Source organism: Macaca fascicularis, chromosome 14 (assembly GCF_037993035.2).
Source record: "Macaca fascicularis isolate 582-1 chromosome 14, T2T-MFA8v1.1".
NCBI classification, from domain to species: Eukaryota; Metazoa; Chordata; class Mammalia; order Primates; family Cercopithecidae; genus Macaca; species Macaca fascicularis.
In genome coordinates, this window is record NC_088388.1 from 94,908,085 (window position 1) to 94,931,399 (window position 23,315).

At 36.8% G+C, this 23,315-nt stretch overlaps 1 protein-coding gene across 13 annotated transcripts in view; it reads right to left on the minus strand.

Moving 5' to 3' along the window:
* MTMR2 (myotubularin related protein 2) overlaps positions 1–23,315 on the minus strand; it is an 86,377-nt gene that overhangs the window by 60,007 nt on the left and 3,055 nt on the right. For 4 of the 13 annotated variants that reach the window (XM_074015101.1, XM_005579405.5, XM_005579408.5 and 1 more), the window contains exon 2: positions 15,876–15,946. The exons of 5 other annotated variants lie outside the window; for them this stretch is intronic. The gene's annotated coding sequence lies outside the window, so the exon portion shown is untranslated. Of the gene's footprint in view, positions 1–12,276; positions 12,403–15,875; positions 15,947–19,028; positions 19,139–23,315 lie in introns of those variants that run through there. 4 more of the 13 variants (XM_015435619.4, XM_074015098.1, XM_074015102.1 and 1 more) reach the window with 2 other exon arrangements.

Below are 23,315 nucleotides of genomic sequence, written 5' to 3' on the forward strand. Positions count from 1 at the left end.
AAAAGATTTTGATATCACTGAACATCAAACTTGAGGTTCTTGCAAAATATCAAAGTGGATATATTCATTAAGCAAGCAGAAATACAGCTTTAACATTCTATCGAGAGGTTACAGCTAGGTGACAGCTAAATCAAATCCATAAAATTGAATTATGTAGCAGAGGGACAAGATATAAAACAAGATTTAATACTTAGCAAATGAAACTATTCAAAATAAGTAGTTAACACTACCTAATACTACAGAGCAGTCAAGGGAAATAAGAGAAAAGTCCGTTGGACTGATTAATAAAATGTTAAATTAATTACAATGTCAACACAGTCTCTATAATGTTTTAGAAATACTTATTTGACATGAATGAAAAAGTTAAGGTATGGAGGCATGGACTGCCTCAACTTCTTGCCCTTCCTTCAATAAACTTATCTATATCCAAACACACCCTTCCTTCCTATTGAAGATAACATTTCTCTTTTCAGGTTCAAAGCCAGTCCTTCCTCTCATGTGCATCATTCTGCCCCATCCAGTCTACTTTGGGAGAGGTACTCTATTGACGCTGTTTTCTAGATGTCATTAATGACCTCAGGAACAAATCCAGGGGCCTTGTTTCTCTGAGTTCCCAACTTCCTTAACCTCTGTGCATTATTTGATGCTATCATCACTACCTCCCTCCTGGAATTCTTTGCTCTCTAAGCTTCCCTTGTCATTAAAATTTACAAGCTTTAACTCCCTCCTTTTCTAGGTTATTTCTTCCAGTTGTCCCCTAAATGTAGATTCTCTTGAAATCTCTGACCTTGCCTCTGGTTCTCTCTTCTTCTCTCTGAAATATCATGAATTCCCACCTCTGTGGGAATTCAATTATCACCTCTGTGCAAATGATTTTCAAATTTCTATCTTTAATCTTCTCAGTCCCACATTCACAAATACCCACTACAAGTCAAAGACTATCTGGCCCCACACTCTCTCCAGTCTTATTTCTCACTCTGATCCCACTTGGCTACTGCCCACACCTTTCAAGGACACTAAGCTATACAGTACCTAGAATTATACCAAATATTTTTTAAAACTGTCCCTTTCACATGCAAGTATTGCATTAGTAGCCAACTATTCTCACAGCCAACCAGGAACTTACAGAATATTAAAAATGTAAAGGATTTCTGAGATCATTCTAGTGAAACCCCATCCCTCCCCTTATTTACAGATAAAGTATAGCCCAGAGAAGTGAAGTAAATGGTTTGGAATATAGTTCAAATTAGTGGCACAACCAGAGAGAGAGAGAGAGAGAGAGAGAGAGAAGCAGATACAGAATTATACAGATCCAATTCTGTATCTCATATTGCTTCTGATATGGAGTACAGAACTAAAAGGAGAAATGCCCTCAAAGTGCTTATTATCTAACTGGGGAGATATAACACAAACATATACCCAATATTTATTATTATATAAGCTCAATGCATGAGGATGAAGTTCAGTTGAGACCAATAAGGGAACGCTCCTTGGAGCAGATAAAGCTTAACTGGATTTGGAAACAGGTTAAGAAGGAACTACCAGAGACTAACTATCTTTAAGCCTATTTCCCATAAATATTTTTAAAGTTTTTGGACAACGAAAAACAAGGAATTCATTGCACATGAGAAGGCTGGATTGGTAATTTAATCCCCCATTTAGAATTCAGTATGAATCCATGTAATAAGATCTGATAGATAGTAAATAAAGATAATGGTTCATGGCAATACGATATTATCTCATAGAATCTTACTGTTCCTTGACTCCTCATCCACTGTTTAAGACTGCTTCATTTTCTTTTACCCCACTACTTAGTAGCCACGTGACTATGGGCAGGGTGTTCTACCTCTCTGAATCTCAGTTTCTTTATATGTAAAATGGCGATGATCATATAATTGGTTATTTATTCAGCATCTCGTGCTCCAGACAGGCCAACCCATTTCCTTATCCCCCAGCTTCCATCAGCAAGAGTTTAAAAAGGGCATTGGAAGATTTTGAATGTGTTTGCTCTTGCTTCTCTAGTTCTTTTAATTGTGATGTTAGAGTGTCAATTTTAGATCTTTCCAGCTTTCTCTTGTGGGCTTCATTGTATATTTAGAAAACTCCATCATCTCAGCCCAAAATCTTCTTAAGCTGATAAGCAACTTCAGCAAAGTCTCAGGATACAAAATTAATGTGCAAAAATCACAAGCATTCTTATACACCAGTAACAGACAGAGAGCCAAATCATGAATGAACTTCCATTCACAATCGCTTCAAAGAGAATAAAATACCTAGGAATCCAACTTAAAGGGATGTAAATGACCTCTTCAAGGAGAACTACAAACCACTGCTCAGTGAAATAAAAGAGGACACAAACAAATGGAAGAACATACCATGCTCATGGATAGGAAGAATCAATATCATGAAAATGGCCATACTGCCCAAGGTAATTTATAGATTCAATGCCATCCCCATCAAGCTACCAATGAGTTTCTTCACAGAATTGGAAAAAACTGCTTTAAAGTTCATATGGAACCAAAAAAGAGCCCGCATTGCCAAGACAATCCTAAGTCAAAAGAACAAAGCTGGAGGCATCACGCTACCTGACTTCAAACTGTACTACAAGGCTACAGTAACCAAAACAGCATGGTACTGGTACCAAAACAGAGATATAGACCAATGGAACAGAACAGAGTCCTCAGAAATAATACCACACATCTACAGCCATCTGATCTTTGACAAACCTGAGAAAAACAAAAAATGGGGAAAGGATTCCCTATTTAATAAATGGTGCTGGGAAAATTGGCTAGCCATAAGTAGAAAGCTGAAACTGGATCCTTTCCTTACTCCCTATACGAAAATTAATTCAAGATGGATTAGAGATTTAAATGTTAGACCTAATACCATAAAAACCCCAGAAGAAAACCTAGGTAATACCATTCAGGACATAGGCATGGGCAAGGACTTCATGTCTAAAACACCAAAAGCAACGGCAACAAAAGCCAAAATTGACAAATGGGATCTAATTAAACTGAAGAGCTTCTGTACAGCAAAAGAAACTACCACCAGAGTGAATAGGCAACCTACAGAATGGGAGAAAATTTTTGCAATCTACTCATCTGACAAAGGGCTAATATCCAGAACCTACAAAGAACTCAAACAAATTTACAAGAAAAAAACAAACAACCCCATCAAAAAGTGGGCAAGGGATATGAACAGACATTTCTCAAAAGAAGACATGCATACAGCCAACAGACACATGAAAAAATGCTCATCATCACTGGCCATCAGAGAAATGCAAATCAAAACCACAATGAGATACCATCTCACACCAGTTAGAATGGCAATCATTAAAAAGTCAGGAAACAACAGGTGCTGGAGAGGATGTGGAGAAATAGGAACACTTTTACACGGTTGGTGGGATTGTAAACTAGTTCAACCATTATGGAAAACAGTATGGCAATTCCTCAAGGATCTAGAACTAGAAGTACCATATGACCCAGCCATCCCATTACTGGGTATATACCCAAAGGATTATAAATCATGCTGTTATAAAGACACATGCACACGTATGTTGATTGTGGCACTATTCACAATAGCAAAGACTTGGAATCAACCCAAATGTCCATCAGTGACAGACTGGATTAAGAAAATGTGGCACATATACACCATGGAATACTGTGCAGCCATAAAAAAGGATGAGTTTGTGTCCTTTGTAGGGACATGGATGCAGCTGGAAACCATCATTCTCAGCAAACTATCGCAAGAACAGAAAACCAAACACCACATGTTCTTATTCATAGGTGGGAACTGAACAATGAGATCACTTGGACTCGGGAAGGGGAACATCACACACCGGGGCCTATTATGGGTGGGGGGGAGGTATTGCATTGGGAGTTATACCTGATGTAAAGGACGAGTTGATGGGTGCTGATGAGTTGATGGGTGCAGCACACCAACATGGCACAAGTATACATATGTAACAAAACTGCACGTTATGCACATGTACCCTAGAACTTAAAGTATATTAATAAAAAAAAATAATAAAAAAGGGCATTGGAAATCCATGTGCTCTGATGAAGTAAGACTGTCCTTTCATCTCTCTGTCAGCCTCTGCAATACCATTAGCAAAAGTAAAGTGGAGGCCCCAGATTGTAACTGTCCCTTGCACGACCTTACCCTTTCCTTCCTTCAACATCATTTGCATTTTAACATGGACAGTCTTACCACTGTCCACATTAAAGACTGTAAGAGTTAACATCATTATACCTTTTATCTCTATTTTTAACAGTTCTCACAAATAGTCAGAACTACCTGATTCTAATCCCCCTTCTGATTCTACCTACCATTCACTCCCTATTCCTGTGTTTCTGAATTTTAAGGTTAATCATCACCAAAATGACCTTTATCTCTAGCTCTTCTTAAATGGTCTTTTTACCTTTTATGCTTACTGAAGCCTAGTTTTTACCTGAGGACACTGTTCCCCAACAGCCTTCTCAGACAGAAAAATAAGCCCTTTTATTTTCTCTCCAATATTCCTCTCCCACAACTAGGCCTGGAAACTGGGCCTTGTCCCTCACTGCCATTTTCAGATTCTTCTACCTCTCTGTCTCTAAAAACCCCAAGTATTCAACCTCATGCCATCAGACTACAGCATGTACCACCCTCTTTGTTGACAACATTTGCCTGTCTCTAAGTCACTCTCTCTCACTCCTTAAGGCTTTAGCTTCAGGCTTACCATTATTCTTTCCAGTACTACCAACTGCTCTAATTCTTACTGATTCCAATTTCACATAAATGAGCATTTAAACACCTTGGCCATTCAGTTAATTGAATTCCTCTTCTGCAATGATCTTGTCTTCCATTCTACCTCAGTCATTCACCTCAATGATCATATCCTCTGGAATGGCATTACCAATTAACTGTAATCACTCCCTGATTTAAATTTCAAACACTCTACTGTCTGACCACCAGCTCTTTTTCTCTAGTACCCCCAACCAACACCTCGAATTGTTCAATTTCACCAAAACCTCCACTGTTCCTACTACACTCCAGAGTATCTATTTCATGTTCTCACATCTCCCTTTTCCCAGCTTTTAAAATTCCATGCCTCTTATTACAATCATTCCCTTGCACTTGCTTACTTCATAGTACTTCCTTGTCAAACGGAAAGCTGCTTAAAGCCAACTTTCTGACTATTCCAGTCCTGTACCCACACAGTTGAATGAGTCTACAGAAAAAAACCACCACCACAGAGACTCACGTTGAATTCATGGCCACTTACCTCAACTAGACCCTTAATACTGCCTAGATATTACACAACATTTCTCTAGTTCATACACTCTCTCATTCTGCTAGATTACTATTTCATATGTTCTTTGCTTTCTTCACCCTCTATCATCTTCTCCACCCTGAATTTCCTAGATGTTCTAACTTCCTGTTTCACGCAAAAATAGAGAAGCAAACACAGATTTTCCACAAGCTCTTCAACTATAACCTGTGTGCATCTGTGCACGTATATTCTGCCTTGCCTTCTCTTACTATGGATAAATCATCCATATTGCCATCTAAAGACCTTTCATTAGGCCGGGCATGGTGGCTCACGCCTGTAATCCCAGCACCTTAAAAGGCCGAGGAGGGCGGATCACAAGGTCAGGAGATTGAGACCATCCTGGCTAACATGGTGAAACTCCGTCTCTACTAAAAATACAAAAAAATTAGCCGGGCATGGTGGCACACATCTGTAATCCCAGCTGCTCAGGAGGCTGAGGCAGGAGAATCACTTGAACCTGGAAGGCAGAGGTAGAAGTGAGCCAAGATCACTGCACTTGATCTTGCTGAGACCACTGCACTCCAGGCTGGGCAACAGAGCAAGAGTCCATCTAAAAAAAACAAAAAAAACAAACAAACAGAAACCCTCATTAAACTCTATCCTCTCTTGTTTACACAAGAAAATCTCTCCAGCAAATTCTTTCCCTCCAGTTACTGCATCATAAAATCTTCTACTCAATCTCATTAATTAGCATAGAAACAAAGTATTATTTCTCTCATCTTCATCCCTCCAAATAGTGCTTCATTTCTCTGAGCTTCTTTATAGCAAAACTCACTGAAAGAGATGTCTATATGTCAGAGGTGTTTGAACCAGAGCAACTCCATCTTGAATAGGGGCTGGGTAAAATAAGGCTGAAACCTGCTGGGCTGCATTCCCAGGAGGTTAAGGCATTCTAGGTCACAAGATGAGACAGGAGGTCAGCACAAGACACAGGTCTTGAAGACCTTGCTGATAAAACAGCATGCAATAAAGAAGCCAGACAAATCTCACCAAAACCAAGATAGTGACCGGGGTGACCTTTGGTTGTCCTTACTGCTACACTCCCTCAAGCACCATGACAGTTTACAAATGCCATGGCAATCATGAAAAATCCACCCTTTGTTTAGCATATAATCAAGAAATAACCACAAAAATGGGCAAGCAGCAGCCCTTGGGGCTGCTCTGCCCATGGAGTAGCTAGCTATTCTTTATTCCTTTACTTTCTTAATAAACTCGCTTTCACTTTATGGACTTGCCCCAAATTCTTTCTTGAGCAAGATCTAAGAACCCTCTCTTGAGGTCTGGATCAGGACCCCTTTCCGGTAATATATATGCAGTGCTTCCAATTCCTCACTTCTCATTCTCTCCTAAATCTACTTCAGTCAGGCCTTTGCCTCCACCACACCAACAAAAATGCTTTTATCAAGGTCATCAATAACCTCCACTTTGCTAAACCTATTAATACTTCCTCCTCGTCTATCAGCAGCATTTAACGTAGTTGATCACACCTTCCTCCTTGAAACACTTTCGACACTTGACTTCTAGACCTCTATACTCTTCACGGTTTTTCTCCTATTCCCTAGCCAGTCCTCTCAGGTCTCCTGTAATGGTTCCTTCTCACCTCCTTAACCTCATAATACTGGAGTGCCCCTAAACTCACTCAGTCCTTGAACTTACCTTCTCTATGTACTCCTCCTCTCCTTAATGATCTCATTTGTCCTCACAGTTCTCTGATGCGAAAATACTGTCTAAAGTGTGATATTCTTACACACGCACACACCTGCACACACACACACACACACACACACACACACACACACACACACACACCACTGCTTAAAAACAAAAATGCAGGTTGGGGAAAGGGGACCAGCATCCTGTAATTGACAATAGTGCTAAAATGCAGAGAATGAAGTTACTGTTAAAATGCATAAGATGTAAATTTAGAGCAAAAAACAAATATGTATGGGGCTAAGAAACAAAAGTGATTTTCTTAGGAAGACTTTTTAGATTATTCCCACTCTTCCTGGATATATGCCTCCCTCAGCACATTCATCTTTAATTCATAGCTATTTAAAACTGGTCCTTTGCTAATGTTTTCAAGCAAATTCATGTTTTCTAGTTTGGTAAAATACACAGACTCAATAAATACTTGTTTACCAAGAAATCTTTCTAAACTAAAATCAGAACTCTTTTAGAGATTAGCATTTACAACACATCCATTACATTAAAAACAACAGTAATAAAAATAGTTGGCCAGATATATTTGCACTAAAATAAGGGGATAATATATAGGCTCAAAGTAAAGGGATAAAGAAAAACCCACCAAGCAAATGGAAAACAAAACAAAACTATGGGTTGCTATTCTAATTTCAGACAAAACAGACTTGGCCAGGCATGGTGGTTCCACCTGTAATCCCAGCACTTCAGGAGGCTGAGGCAAGTGGATCACTTGAAGCCAGGAGTGTGAGACCAGCCTGGCCAACATGGCAAAACCCTGTCTCCACTAAAAATACAAAAGTTAGCCAGGTGTGGTGGTGCACGCCTGTAATCTTAGCTACTCAGGAGGCTGAGGCATGAGAATCCCTTGAACCCAGGAGGCAGAGTTTGCAGTGAGTCGAGATAGTGCCACTGCACTCCAGCCTAGGCAACAGAGCGAGAATCTGTCTCAAAAACAAAAAAAAACCAGATTTTAAAACCAACAATGATCAAATGAGACAAAGAAGGGCATTATATTATTATACCCATTATAAAATGGGTAAAGGATTCAACAAGAAAACTCAGCTATCCTAAATATATATGCATCCAACACAGTAGCTCACCTAGGTTCATAAAACAAGGTCTTAGAGACCTACAAAGAGACTTAGATAACCACACAATAATAGTGAGAGACTTCAACACCCCACTGACAATATTAATCACTAAGGCAAGAAACTAACAAAGATATTCAAGAACTAAACTCAACACTTGATCAAACAGACCTAACATACATCTACAGAACTCTCCACCTAAAAACAACATTCTTCTCATATGCACATGGCACATACTCTACCATCTACAACAGAATCAGCCACAAAACAATACTCAACAAATTCAAAGAAACCAAATTCATACCAACCATACTCCTGGATCACAGTGCAACAAAAATAGAAATCAATACTAAGAAGATCACTTGAAACCATACAATTACATGGTAATTTAACAACTTGCTCCTGAATAAACAATGAAATTAAGACAGAAATCCAGAAATTATTTAAAACTAATGAGAACAAAGATACAACATACTAGAATCTCTTGGACATCGCTAAAGCAGTGCTAAGAGTTAAGTTTACAGCACTAAACCCTCACATCGAAAAATGAGAAAGAACTCAAACTGACAACCTAACATCACACCCAGGGGAACTAGGGAACCAAGAACAACCCCAAAGCTAGCAGAAGAAATAACCAAAATCAGAGCTGAACTGAATGAAATTGAGACACACAAAAAACATACAAAAGATCAATGAAAGCGGAAGCTGGTCTTCGAAAGAATAATTAAGATAGACCATTAGCTAGACTAATAAAGAAAAACAGAGAAGCTTCAAATAAACACAATCAGAAATGACAAAGGGGGCATTACCACCAACCCCAAAGAAATACAAAAAACCCTCAGTGACTACTATGAATACCTCTACAGACACAAACTAGAAAACCTACAAGAAACAGAAAATTCCTGGAAACATACAACCTTCCAAGACTGAACCAGGAAGAAACTGAAAACCTGAAGATCTAATTCCAAGTTCCAAAATTGAATCTGTAATAAAAAGCCTATCAACCAGAAAAAGCCCAGGACCAGATGGATTCACAGACAAACTCTACTAGATGCATAAAGACCTGGTACCATTCCTATGGAAACTATTCCCCCCCAAAAAATGAGGAGGAAGGACTCCCTAACTCATTCTGAGGCCAGTATCACTCTGATACAAAAGCCTGGCAGAGAGACAATGAAAAAAGAAAACTTCAGACGAATATTCCTGATGAACATAGCTGCAAAAATCCTCAACAAAATACTAGTAAACTGAATCAAGCAGTGCATCAAAAAGCTCATCTACAATGATCAAGTAGGCTTTCTTCCTGGGATGCAAGGCTGGTTCAATGTGCACAAACCAATGAATAAATAGACTGAAAATAAAAACCATATGATCATCTCAACAGATGCAGAAAAGGCTTTCGATAAAATTCAGTAACGCTTCATGTTAAAAATCCTCCACAAATTAGGCATTGAAGGAACATACCTCAAAATAATAACAGCTACAGCCAACATCACACTGAATGGGTAAAAGCTGGAAGCACTCCCCTTAAGAAAAAGAAAAAGACAAGAATGCCCCCTCTCACCACTCATATTCAACATAACACTGTAAGTCCTAGCAAGAGAAATTAGGCAAGAGAAAGAAATAAAAAGCATCCAGATAAAAAGTGAGAAAGTCAAACTATCTGTTTGCAGATAATATATTTTATACCTAGTAAACCCAACAGTCTCTGCCCAAAAGCTACTAGATCTGATAAACAGCTTCAGCAAAGTTTCAGGATACAAAATCAATGTACGAACGTCAGTAATATTTCTATACACAAAATCCAAGCTGAGTGCTAAATCAAGGATGCAATCTCATTCATACCTACAAAAAAATGAAATACCTAGGAATACAGGTAACCAGAAAAGTGAAAGATCTGTACAATGAGAATTACAAAACACTACTGAAAGAAATCAAAGATGATGCATCAAATTGAAACACATTCCATGCTCATGGATACGAAGAATCAATATTGTTAAAATGACTATACTACCCTAAGCAATTTACAGATTCAATGCTATTCGTACCAAATTACCAATGATATTCTTCACAAAATTAGAAAAAAAACTACTCTAAAATCCATCCGGAATCAAAAAGAAGTCCAAATGGCCACAGCAATTCTAAGTAAAAAGAACAAATTTGGAGGCATCACATTGCCCAACTTCAAACTATACTACAAGGCTACAGTAACGAAAACAGCATGGTACTGGTACAAAAACAACAGACACACAGACCAATGGAACAGAATAGAGAGCCCTGAAATAACGCTGCCTTCCTACAACCATCTGATCTTTGACAAAGTTGACAAATGCAAGCATCGGGGTAAGGACTCTATTCAATTAATGGTGCTGTGAAGGGGCTACCTATATGCAGATTGAAACTGAAACCCTTAGAAATTAATGAAGTGGTGATAAAGAAAACATTTTCTCAAAAACAACAAAACTTATCAGAGTATAACCAAAACTCTGGAATATGCACATATACACATGCCTATGAAATAATAGGACTTAGGTTTATAGCAACAGAATAATACAATACAGCACTAGTCTGCCTTGGTTTTCTAACAGGCCTGCCACCAACTCAGCCAGAGAGAGTTTTCTTTCCACCACAAGATCAAAACAGTAATCCCATCAGCTGATTCTTAGTCATTCCCACACATTTTTTTCTCTGCTGTTATTATAACAAAGGATTTTTTTTTTTCCTTTGTTACACTATTCTTAAAAGCAATGCTCTACCCTTTTGGTCTCGAAAGTTCCACCATTTCAAAGTGTAGCATTTAGGTGAACAAAGTTATACAAACTAATTATTGGTAGGGGGTAAAATTACTCTCTATATGCTTTTCAAAATAAAATCAATAAATAAGACAAAGCTCTCGTCACTTATTTTTTTGCTGTTGTTTCATTTAGATTTTGTTTTTAGTTACAAATATTCCTAAGAAACTTTCAAATTAAAATTATGTCTAAACAAATGAAGTTTGGTACCTACTACAGAAGTATATTTTGACTCAAACTCTGGACTTATAATAAGAATCCCTTTTAATGCTGCAAAGGCAGAAAAAGCTTTCTCCAGATAGCAGGGGTTCACTTATCCCATCCAAATATGCCACACCTCAAACCACCACCTTAGCTTCCTCGGAAGGATGGAGACTAAGGTCTTCTACCTCCAACTAAAGGCCTCAGCCATCTTCCCTCCTGTCCTCTCCAGAGCAGGAACTTCCTAAGTCTCTTTTTTTTTTTAACCTCCCCTCCATTCCACAAACATTTACTGATATCATCAATGTACTAAATACTGGGGATAGAGTTCTCTATTTACAAAATGATAATGATACGTTACAAAATATTGCAATAAGGATCAAAATCTTTAAAGAAGGATCAAAAAGCAAGATCTGTAGAAAGTACTTAGTGTTAAATACTGAACTGGTAGAAACTGTTCAACAAATAGCATTGTGGAAATACAAGAACAGAATAGGAAGTCCATTTTTAAAAAGGTATCCACTAATTAAATTAAAATTAAGCAAAGCACTAGGCCCTAAAAGTACTTTTCATTCAGCTCTGTAATGTAAAATGTCTTCATGTGCACTAGGAAAATTAAATATACATACTTTTAAACTTACAAGTTTTAGTTAACTGATGAATCACATAATACAAAGCATAAATACTGGGGAGAAATTTTTTTAAATATATATATAGGAACACACACACACACACACACACAACCTATGTGATTTTTTAAATATATTCAATCAGAAGACAGACCCAAAACTTCAATCACAAAACCAATTTCACCACCAGTATTTTTCAGTGTAACTGTTAGAAAAGTATTGACCCTTTCTGGCACCCTGATTTGCCAGACTGTTAATGGAATTATCATTACTTTATTGTCAATCACAGCAACACCTGAAAGTACTTCACAGTAATGAACAGAATCTAATATAATTCAACAAAAGTATTTCTTGAAAAATTGAAAAAGCATTTCTGAAAATTAAGGATGCAGATAAACATAACAGCAGTATATACTTTAAGTGAAAACAACCTGGAAACTTCAAGTCATCTATCTTTTCATATATCCTAGTAAACAAATGCCTCTAGAGGATTTAGGAGAAGCTGTATTTCTACTGACCATAGTCATTACAATAAGATCTAAACCACTTGCCTTAAACTGTTTCACTCTTGCTGCCAGTTCAATTTTTCTTCAATATTCCGTAGAAAGAAAAGGTTCTTTTTAAAAAGTTATTTTCTTGTAAGTAATGTCCTGAGCACATACACAGCATGTTTGCCCAAGAACATTAAAGAATGCCTTCTATATTCTGATCGTGAACAAGCTTTTCTAGGAATGCAAATTTTGCTCTCAATACTTACACAATGCACTATAGTGTCATAAGCACTGTTCATGCTCTATTAGTCATTCTGTTGAAGATTTTATTAAAAAAAAATAATAAAAGGCCTGCAGTGTGTATAAAACATTTGAGACACAAAAGACTTATTGTCAGAATATTTGCAGGATTCTCAAAACAGAAAAACAATCCCCGCAAAACAAATTAATTTACAATTTTTAATTATGTTTAAAAATGCTAAGCCAGAACCCTGCATTAAACTTAACCAATTCATAAGATAAAAAAGATTATATAAATGATCATCATGGCATGAGAGACAACTTGTATTCTTCGGAGAAACAAAGGGGATTTGAGCTCTGGGACAGCCTTCCAACTGGTGCATGTTGGCACTTAGTTTGGAAAATCCCAAGGTTTTGAGGTACATGTGACCCTGGACACAGTTAACAATTTATTTCCAGGTCTATCAATTACATTTCCCAAAATAAAACACAGGTATATGATTTCATAATGCAGCAGAGTCCGAACAACCAGTTTTTATAGAAAACGGTTTACATAGGTCTGTTTTTTCTCCAGAGTATTGTTTCTTCAAAGAACTTATCGGGAAATTTAAATAAATAAAGAGGTGAAAGCCAAAGTGTTCTGCTCAAAATGAATGCGTCCCTGGGAGACAGGGGTGAGGACTGGAGGGCAGGAAGGACCTTGAATTCCAGCACCAATCCCACAGCCACAGCATCCCGTTTAAGGAGCTTCTCAGAATCTCTTCAAAAACCTCCAATTCAAATTCAGATGATAGCTCAAATGAAAACACACAGATTTATAAGTAGCCTAGAGGGAAAAAGTTATTTAAATATCACTTAACTGAGAGAAGACTCAAACTAAACTGAAAACTGGTCAGATTATTAGAACTCTGAAATTAACCCTTCCATCCCAAACTCAAGTATATAGGCAGAAACACTAAGAGAGAGAAGGTGATGTATTCCCTAAACACTCGCTCAACAATTTTACTTGGACAAGCATAGAAAACATGGAAATTTGTCTTGAAAAATGATCTGTCATGTAATTTTCTCATCCCACCTTGCAAACCTGAATTCATTAAATTAAAAGTCATATCCATTATTTTTGCTATCTAGATAGATATATTTTGTTTTTCCAAGACAAGCAAAACTGATTATTATACAATTAATCTTTCACTATCCTTTCAATGTAATGAGATACAACTTTTCTCCACAAACTTTTAAGTCATATAAATGAAGTTAACACAGGTGGGGTTTTTTTCTTTTTTTCCCAGTTACTAAGCTAAAACTCTCAGTAGGAAAGGTAGAGCATTCAACGTCTTTCTCTTTGTAGTCCAGAAAGGTTAAGCTAAAAATCAAAATATTGACATTACTCAGTGATCCATGCCCGCCAAGGACATCTCTCCCTAATTTTGAATACTCTTCCCTATTTACCAGATTAGTTGTTAGAAATCATAAACTAGAAAACCACATAACAGATAAAGTTCCTTTCTAGAGCTATTATATGTACAATTTTGATTCCATGGTTATGAAAAGAACAAAAAAATTTTTAATGAAAAGAAAATTTATAATTGAAAAATATAATAAATTTTTTAGAAATCAATAGGCTATTTTAAAATGATTTTTTTTTTAATCATATAATTAAAATGTGCCTTGAAATATAAAAAAAGGCACTGCATCATTAAACTTCCCAGTAATTTGAGAATTACAGAGTATTTCCAAAATTAAGATAAACGAGATTTACTAATATAAAGTGACAAATCAGTAACTATCAATATATTATACACAATACAATATAAAATATACTCGATACTAAAATTAAAACTTATAGTTCAAAAATACTTTATAAATTTCAGTCCCTCAGAGATCTTATGAATACCAACTATAAAATATAGTATTATAAATACAGTAAAATTATTTCAATTATTTAAAGTTTCTGGGTTGGTATATAAAGCATCAGATTCTGTACAAAGCAAATAAAATCACTCCTAACTAGCATACTTCACAGAATCCAAAGGAAGAAAAGTTTTAACAGTAAACTGCTCATAGTATAGCTTATCAAGCACCTACTGTTTGCAAAACACTATAAAATTTGTACCTACTATTTCATTCAAAAAATGAAATCAGATCCTCATTTTCGTAAGCATAAAACTTAAATCCAGGTAGGAATAATATCATGGATAGAAAAAAAATGGTTTTTCTTTCCTTCAAGTCTATCATCCAATGATTTCAAAACCAGAATGAGTCACAAATCTGACTAAAAATGAAGAAACAGTATGTTTTTCATTTACATAACCCATATGTCCTCTTATTTTTTCAGGAACAGTGATGGATTGGTTATAATCTTATACATGGTATAAGCAGAGGGTTCTACAGACATGAAACACAGTGAAGCTATACGGCCCTGCAAAAAAAATCATGATGCTACATGGTAAAGTCTAGAACTGGGAATTAGGAGATCATCTCTGACACTCAATAGTTCTGTAACCTCAGAGGAAAACCACCACCTTTCCTGGCCCTCTTAACATTTATTGTGCTTTGGAGTAAATTATTAGAGTTCTCTAGATCTATTTCCACATCTGAAAACTTTTGAAACTAGACTAGCATCCAAATGCATCTGGATCGGTGGTTCTCCAACAGTTAAATGCCGATTCCTAACGTCACCTCAGTGATTCAGAATGTCCACACTGAAACCTAGGAAGTTAAATGTTCACCAAGTTCACAGTTGACTGAAATATACAGGTGGTCCTCAGCCACAGCTGAAAAACACTAATTGGATGATCTCTAATCCCTCTAAGAGTATAAAAAGATATAATTCATTTCAGCACCAAGCTTTTTGGAATTCAGAATCTAGCACAGTGTGTAGGGTACAGTAGATGTTAAACAATTATTTACAGAAAGAAAGGAAGGGAAAGAGGCAGGGAAAAAAAGAAAGAAAGAAGAGGGAAAGGGGAGGAAGGCAGGCGGCTAGCTAACTGGTCATATTTTTGGCTAAGAAACATACAAAACAGTAGTAAAATTACACTTGAATAACATACACAACACTCATCAATAGCTGGAAAGCAAAGACCTTAGTATCTGTAACATTTTGCATATAACATGAATTCTTGTCATCCGCTTCTCAAGTCAAACTGCAAAGTGCTAAGGAAGAAAAGGAAGAAAACAGAACATGGATGCCAAAAGAATTCTAATGGAAAATTACTGGATGACTAAAACTTAGTGACTGTTTTCCCCAAGTAGAAGAGAACACAGAATTTTAAGGACAGGGACTTGGAAATGGAAAGTTTGAAGTTACTGGTTACTCATATGTGCAAATTTCATTTCGGACAATAAATAATCCAGAAATATTGCTGGCAATATTAACTTTTGTCTATTTTTATATCTGCATTTTACCATTCACTTACATTATAATTTTTGAGATGTTTTATCTTCACTTCTGATGATCTTCAAATGTCAATGGCTCTTAACACATTAACTGTAAACAAACACAAAGGAACTTAGGGGAATTCAGAAATTTAAGGAACCCTAAAGAATTCTAAATCATTGTGCAAAGCCTGCAGGGCAGGGATTGGTGGGGAGGAGGCTTTGGCAATTACCTGCTTCATACTTTATATGGTCTTCAAAATGTAAAACTGTTATTTTGAATGAAATGATACTACCGATACTACCCTCTTAATCATCAGGTAATGAATGAAATGATACTATCCTCTTAATCATCAGGCAAAGAAAAAAAATCATTCTATTTTCTATCAGAAGGAAAAAAAAACATTCAAAGGTAAAGAAAATTCTCTCCAAATATGAACACTCTCACTTGGTCAATGTATAGTGTATCTTTATCCTTCTCCAGCAAAATAGCAGGTCAAGGAAACTTGTGTCCTCATCACTACCACCCAATCAACCTGCCCTGGGACTGCCCTCTAACTACAAAGCTTTGGTCTGCACCTGGGGCACTGGATCTTCAGGCATGTGTGTTCTTTAGAGCACAGACCCTGAAGTCAAATGGACTTGAATTCACATGTCAAGGTGCCCTCTCTAATCTTCTGTTTTCTTCTCTGTAAAATGGAAACATTAACACTCTCTACTTTATACAGTTATGAGGATTATATGAGAAAATGCATAGAAGAAATGTAGCACCATGCCCAGCATAGTAAGCATGCAATAAATGTTGTGCTATTTATATTATTATTGTTGTGTTTAATATTAATACTACTAATTTATTGCTATAACTGTCTACCACTAGGAAAGCAAGGCTTGTCTTGGGTATTTCTATTTTGAGGCAATGCCTTTGCTTATAATAGAAGAATTTTATCTAATATTGTTAACAGAGAACATCTGTATTATACAAAATTTTATTGTGGAGCTTTGCTGGGCTTCTTGGCTCAGCTCAAGAATATTAAGGCTTGTAATCACCAGCCCATCATCAGCCAGTTATTTTCCCTTTTGCTAATGCATAACCTCCAGACAAGGCCTCCTCCCTACCTCAGCAACTGCTCATTTGCTGCTATCAGTAAAAGCAATTCCGCCAAGAAGAGAAATGGATATATTTCTGACTTAATGCCTATTAAATCCTCGGAGCCTGATGAATAAATGTTTTATCAATCCAGAGGAGACTTACATACATATGCTCTTCTATTCACTTCCAAATTATTAAACTCCTTAGGTTTGAAATTATATGCTTAAAATATTAATATTTAAGTTAGGTGACAAAAGAATATATAAGACACAGATGTCTCTGGATTTTTAATAAAATGTTTAGGTCAAGGATATAAAAACAAACTGAATATTGGCAAAAGCATTCATAAACTAAAATGGTCAGATTTCCTTCCCTTATGGAAACCACATCCTTACAACTAAAATGATAGAAAATACCTAAGTAGAACCTGATGCAACATTCAGGAATAGGATAAAATACATGGATACATGGCTTGGAAATGGACGTCAAACTGGAAGTAAGCAGAGTAGACTATCAACGTCATTACCACTACTACTTTACCATGCAATTCCTTGAGCTCTTCAAGTGAAATATAAAACAGCACATCAACCCATTCTTCATTTGATTTCTATTTCCCCATCACTTAATGATCTTGCATTATTAAATGCATCACTTTCATTTTATGGTTCCAGACTAAGATTATAAAAATCTAACCCAAGACAAGACACAAAAAAACAGAAACCTAAACTCAAGAGTTCAGAGTGCTCCAAGCCACAGTTCTCTTCTTTGGTCTGCAACAATATATTACCTCCTCTCTATCAGTGTGTTTCCTATTTTGGTAACTGTATTTGCAACTCTAAGGGTGTCTCTGGCATAAGTGAAATATTGCAGAATTTAGGTGGAAAATGTCTTTCTTTCTTTTAAATGATTCATTTGTACACAAGAGGAAAAGCTGCTATGACTCCAATACCCATTCTCTCCTATTCCTCAGTGACAGAACCTCCAAATTTAGCTCAGCACAAAGGCCTCACAGAAGAGACTGCCTATCCTAGCCTCTCGTTTACCTATGTATGGCCATGGGACCATGTTCTAGCCAACTGGATGTAAGGTTAAAAACAAGACATGTGACTGCCAAAAAAGTATCCTTTAAAGAGAGAGAGTATGGTCTTCTTCTTCCCTTCCTCCTGAAGATATAATAGCTAGAGTTCCAACAATAATTTTGGTTCATGAGGTAACCCTGGAATGTAAGACAATCTGGGTCCTTGATACTTCAGATCCACCATATTAGATCTGTATTGACTATCTCCAGGCTTTCATGTGGAAACAAAAAATTTAACATCTCTTATATTAAGCTACTGTCAGTTTGGATTTTCTGTTATGTGCTGCTAAGCCTAAAGCATAACTTAAAAAAAAGAAAAAAGAATTTTCCAAATGTGTTTAAATTTTTAATTAAAATATATTTTACAGCTAATTTTTAATATATTTAATACACAGCATCTGCTCTTATTTACTCTAGACTAAAAATATTTAAAGAGACCAAGAGTTATTCATACAAAGTAAGAATCTTTGAAAGAATGAATATTCACCAGTGATTAAGGCCACAGGTCCTATGTACTTGGGGAAGGGAAGAATTATGAAGCTTGCTTATTAACAGTTTATATTAAAGACAACATTGGTACCTATATAGAAACATATTAGGAGGGACAGGTATAACTAGTTTTGCGTAATAAAGCTACAGGAAAGGGAACTGAAGTTATTATTTTCAAGAAAGCATCTTTCCTAGTCCTTTTTATTTTTATAATCTAGTACCAACCTTATCTTTTTAAACAGTTCCGTTTTTAACTTGACTTCCTGTGGAAAGCGGTTTTTAAAATCACTGCCTATCCTTGACTATCACCTCTAATAGTGTTTAATTATTATCTACCAATTTAACTAAATCATACAGTAGACACAAAGATAGCAAGTACTTTACATATGCAAAACCATCCTCCTTACAAAGGAAAAATATTCCACACTAAAATCTGGAGAATTTCCATTACTCAAATCCTGAATCACATGCAATCTTTGGCTCTGGTGATTTTGAATACAATAGCATTAACTTGGAAGCTTTCCAAAATAAACTTACTGCTTTCTGGTCATCTGTATCCAGGTTGTCTCCTTCCCTTGGGCATAATCCAAACTTTATGGGTTCAAGTGATGGCCTCCTGGAATTATTTCTTCATAATACAGTTGACCCTTGAACAACATAGGAGTTGGGGTGCTGACCTTCAATGCAGTTGAAAATCCGCATATAATTCTGACTCCCCAAACTACTCCCTAGACTTAACTACCAATAGACTACTGTTGACTGGAAGATTTACTGATAACATAAACAGCCCATCAAAACATATTTCAGGCTGCACGCCAATAAACCGAACTCTAACAATGAAAAAAAAAAAATGTGGCCGGGCGCGGTGGCTCAAGCCTGTAATCCCAGCACTTTGGGAGGCCGAGACGGGCGGATCACGAGGTCAGGAGATCGAGACCATCCTGGCTGACACGGTGAAACCCCGTCTCTACTAAGAAATACAAAAAACTAGCCGGGCGAGGTGGCGGGCGCCTGTAGTCCCAGCTACTGGGGAGGCTGAGGCAGGAGAATGGCGTGAACCCGGGAGGCGGAGCTTGCAGTGAGCTGAGATCCGGCCACTGCACTCCAGCCTGGGCGGCAGAGCGAGACTCCGTCTCAAAAAAAAAAAAAAAAAAAAAAATGTTATTAAGACAATCACAAGAAAAATAAAATATATTTACTACCCATTAAGTGGAAGTGAGTCATCATAAAGTTTGTTATCCTCATCACATTGCACATGCTGAGGAGGAAGAGGAAGGGTTGGTCTTGCTGTGTCAGGAGTGGCAGAGGCAGGAGAAAATCCACATAAAAGTGGATCTGAACGGTTCACACCCATGTGGTTTGAGGGTCAACTGTACCTTTTTTAAACGCTTGTTTCCACTAATCTTTCTCACTAAGAATCTATTTTTAAGAAAAAGCCTAAAACACATATTCTTGTTTCGTGTTACTCATGACTAAGAAAGAAAAATGCCTTAGGAAGTTTACTAGAAATCAAATCTAATAAATCGACCAGAGATGACTTTTACCTTTTACTACTTTAGTCAACATTTATTACAAAAATGCTTTCAAGTAATAGTTTCACAGTACCTCTACCATAGACCCTAACTTAGTTTTAAATAACGTTGATTGCATTACAAAAGGCACCAACTGGCAAAAGATCCAAGGCAGTGGTTCTCAAACTGTAGCGTCCATCAGGATCACCTGGAAACCTTGCTAAAACACCAACAGCTGGGCTCCACCCCTAAAATTTTAATTCAGTTAGGTCCAAGGTAGGCCCCAAAAATTTGCATTTTTAACAAATCCCAAAGAGATACTGATGCTACTGGCCTGGAGATCAAACTTTGGGAACTACTGATCTACACTAATAGGAAATTATTGATAATAGCATAAAAAGGAAAAATACAGATATATACGGGACCCAGCCTCAGGTTCACTATCAACTTGCATTCTTTAAATATGTCCTTTCTGAAAAGCTACATAATTACATATTTCAGACCCATATTGGTTCTTATCTAAGAGAACTTAGTTCTTTGAGGGTTTTTAATTAATGAAATCCAAAATAAGTCATTTTTAGTCTGATATGCTCAATGTTTGATGCAAGGTGCTACTAATAATGCCAAGGTTGTAGGTTCAATCTGGTAGCTTTATTCTGTTTTACAGCTATAATTTCTACCTCTAATCTTGCCAGCTGTCTCAGAAGACATGCCAAGAGTGACAAAGGGAATGGGTAAAAATGTGTGATTGTACACAAATCCATCACCACTACTAGAAAAACAACATAAAAGCATCTTTCCTACCATCCCTTTTTTTCTTGAGACAGGGTCTCACTGTCTTGCCCAGGTCAGAATACAGTGGCACCATCACAACCCACTGCAGCCTCAACATTCCCAGGCGCAGGTGATCCTCTCACACCAGCCTCCCAAGTATCTGGGACTACAGGCATGCACTACCATGCCCAGCTAACTTTTTATTTTTTTGCAGAGACAGTTTTCTGCCATGTGACCCAGGCTGGTCTGGAATTCCTGGGCTCAAGCCATCCCAAACTGCTCAGCCTCCCAAACTGCTAGGATTACAGGCATTAGCTACTGCACCTGGCCTCCAACACATCACTCTTAAGTGACCTTGAGGCTAAACCTAAAGATGAGAGCTTGCAATAAAATGTATTTTAGAAATCTAGGAAACTCTTCTACTTCTTCAGGCTGTAAGTATAATAAAAATCCATGGAAACAGAAATCCAGAAATTGCTGTTTTCAAATGATAATTTTAAGGCAGGCATGCAATTTAGAAATGCAATCAGTTGAGAACTACTTTGAGTATGTGTACCTCCCCTTTGATTTTTTTAATGGAAGTTAAATGTAAACATAAGATGCTCATCAATGCTAATGAAATTATATACTAGAAATTCATAAAACCAAAATAATCTGGGATAAACAAGTATGGTACCCAGAATAACTAAAGCCTGAGGGTATATGAAGGATGACAAGAATACACATTAAATAAAACGACTAACAACACAAGTTAGAGCAAAAGGGGCAAAAGTAAACAAGAGTAGCAGATGGATAAATAGGTAGTTGAAGAGGACATAATAACCTCATTATGTATGGGACTGGGCACAGAACAGATAATACAGCCAGTAAAATCAGCTCAAGATGTCTAGAGTCTCCCATAAAAATAACTACAACTTAAACCTGAAATTGCAAGTGTTCAGGCCAAATTCAACAGAAGGAATCCTTTTTAATCCTTTGAATGGGAACAACAAACAAGACCAGTGGTAAACATTCTGTCAACATTCTTTCATTTAGATGTTCACTGAGCACCTATTTGGCACTGGATAGCTTACCATTTGATTATGCATAATACAAACTAATCAAAGAAACCCACTAAAGCAGTGCATTTTATACTAGTGTATAAACTGAAAAATGGAAAACCAGACTAAGATGGCAGATTATTACCAATATAATGTCAAATTCTGCTGTGTAACTCATTACAGTTCTGAGACTCAGGACTACTCTTATTATCACATCTGACCTACAGTATTATTTTACCTATATAGTATATTATTTTACCTATATGTTTTACCTATAAAGTCATACTTATATCAAGAATCAGACCACACCCAACAAGAATAAAATTACAGAACATAACTAGATTATCAGGATGCTAGTGAATTTTTCCACAACCCCCGCTCTCTTTCTGTGAGGCTAGACATACATGAAGAATGGCCAACAGCAAGATATACAAGAGTTGCTGAACAGTTTACTGAAGTATGGCAATATTAAGCAGGACTCACCAAAGACAACTACTGTTTTTTGTTTATTTTTTATTTTTTTTCTTTTGAGATGGAGTCTCTTGCTCACTCTGGAGTGCAGTGGCGCATTCTTGGCTCACTGCAACCTCGGCCTCCAGGTTCAAGCAATTCTGGTACCTCAGCCTCCCAAGTAGCTAGGATTACAGGCATGTGCCACCACACCCAGCTGACAATTACTTTTTTTTTTTTTTTAAAGATGCAGGATGACATAACTATAGCTGGTTAGGAAACTACTATCTGGATATCATATGAAGAATGAAATTGCCCGCTTGTGGGCAAAGGTATCAGGCCTATGATGACCTAGAAGGCATAACTGGAGACAAGAGCAACTCTGAAATGACTACAGATACTTAGTATGACCCATTATATGTTTATTGTGAACTACAGATAGCACAATGGCCTTTCATCCAACTTCAATGGAGTACGCCATTTTCATTTTAAATATTTTTACTTATTTTAACAAGTTTTTCTTTTTTAGAGACGGGGTCTCACTATGTTGCCCAGGCTGGTCTCAAACCCCTGGGCTCAAGTGATCCTCCCACCTTGGCCTCCCAAAGTGCTGGGATTACAGGCATGAGCCACGGCACCCGGCCAAGTATGTCATTTTCAAAAAAACAATGGGCAACCACATGGATTAGTGTATTATTCTTCCTACTTCCCAAAAGGGCTTAAAACATCTAATCAATACATTTAAATGCAACACATAATATTTAACTTGAGTTCATGTAATAATAAAAGTACTTAAAGAAATTAGAGATGAGTATATTTCCACCTTCAGATATAAATTTGACTAAAGTGTTTTACTAAGCTAAAGAGAAAGATGCAGTTACGTAGTTAGCATTTACTAACAAACAAGGAGCGTACATAATTTTTTCTATAAATAATTTTCCTTGTAGCTAAATTCAGCAGAAATTTATGTCAATCTATGGGTGAAAGACATTCTGTGACACATTTAACAATATTAACTACTATTTTGCCAGAGATATCAAAACAAATTC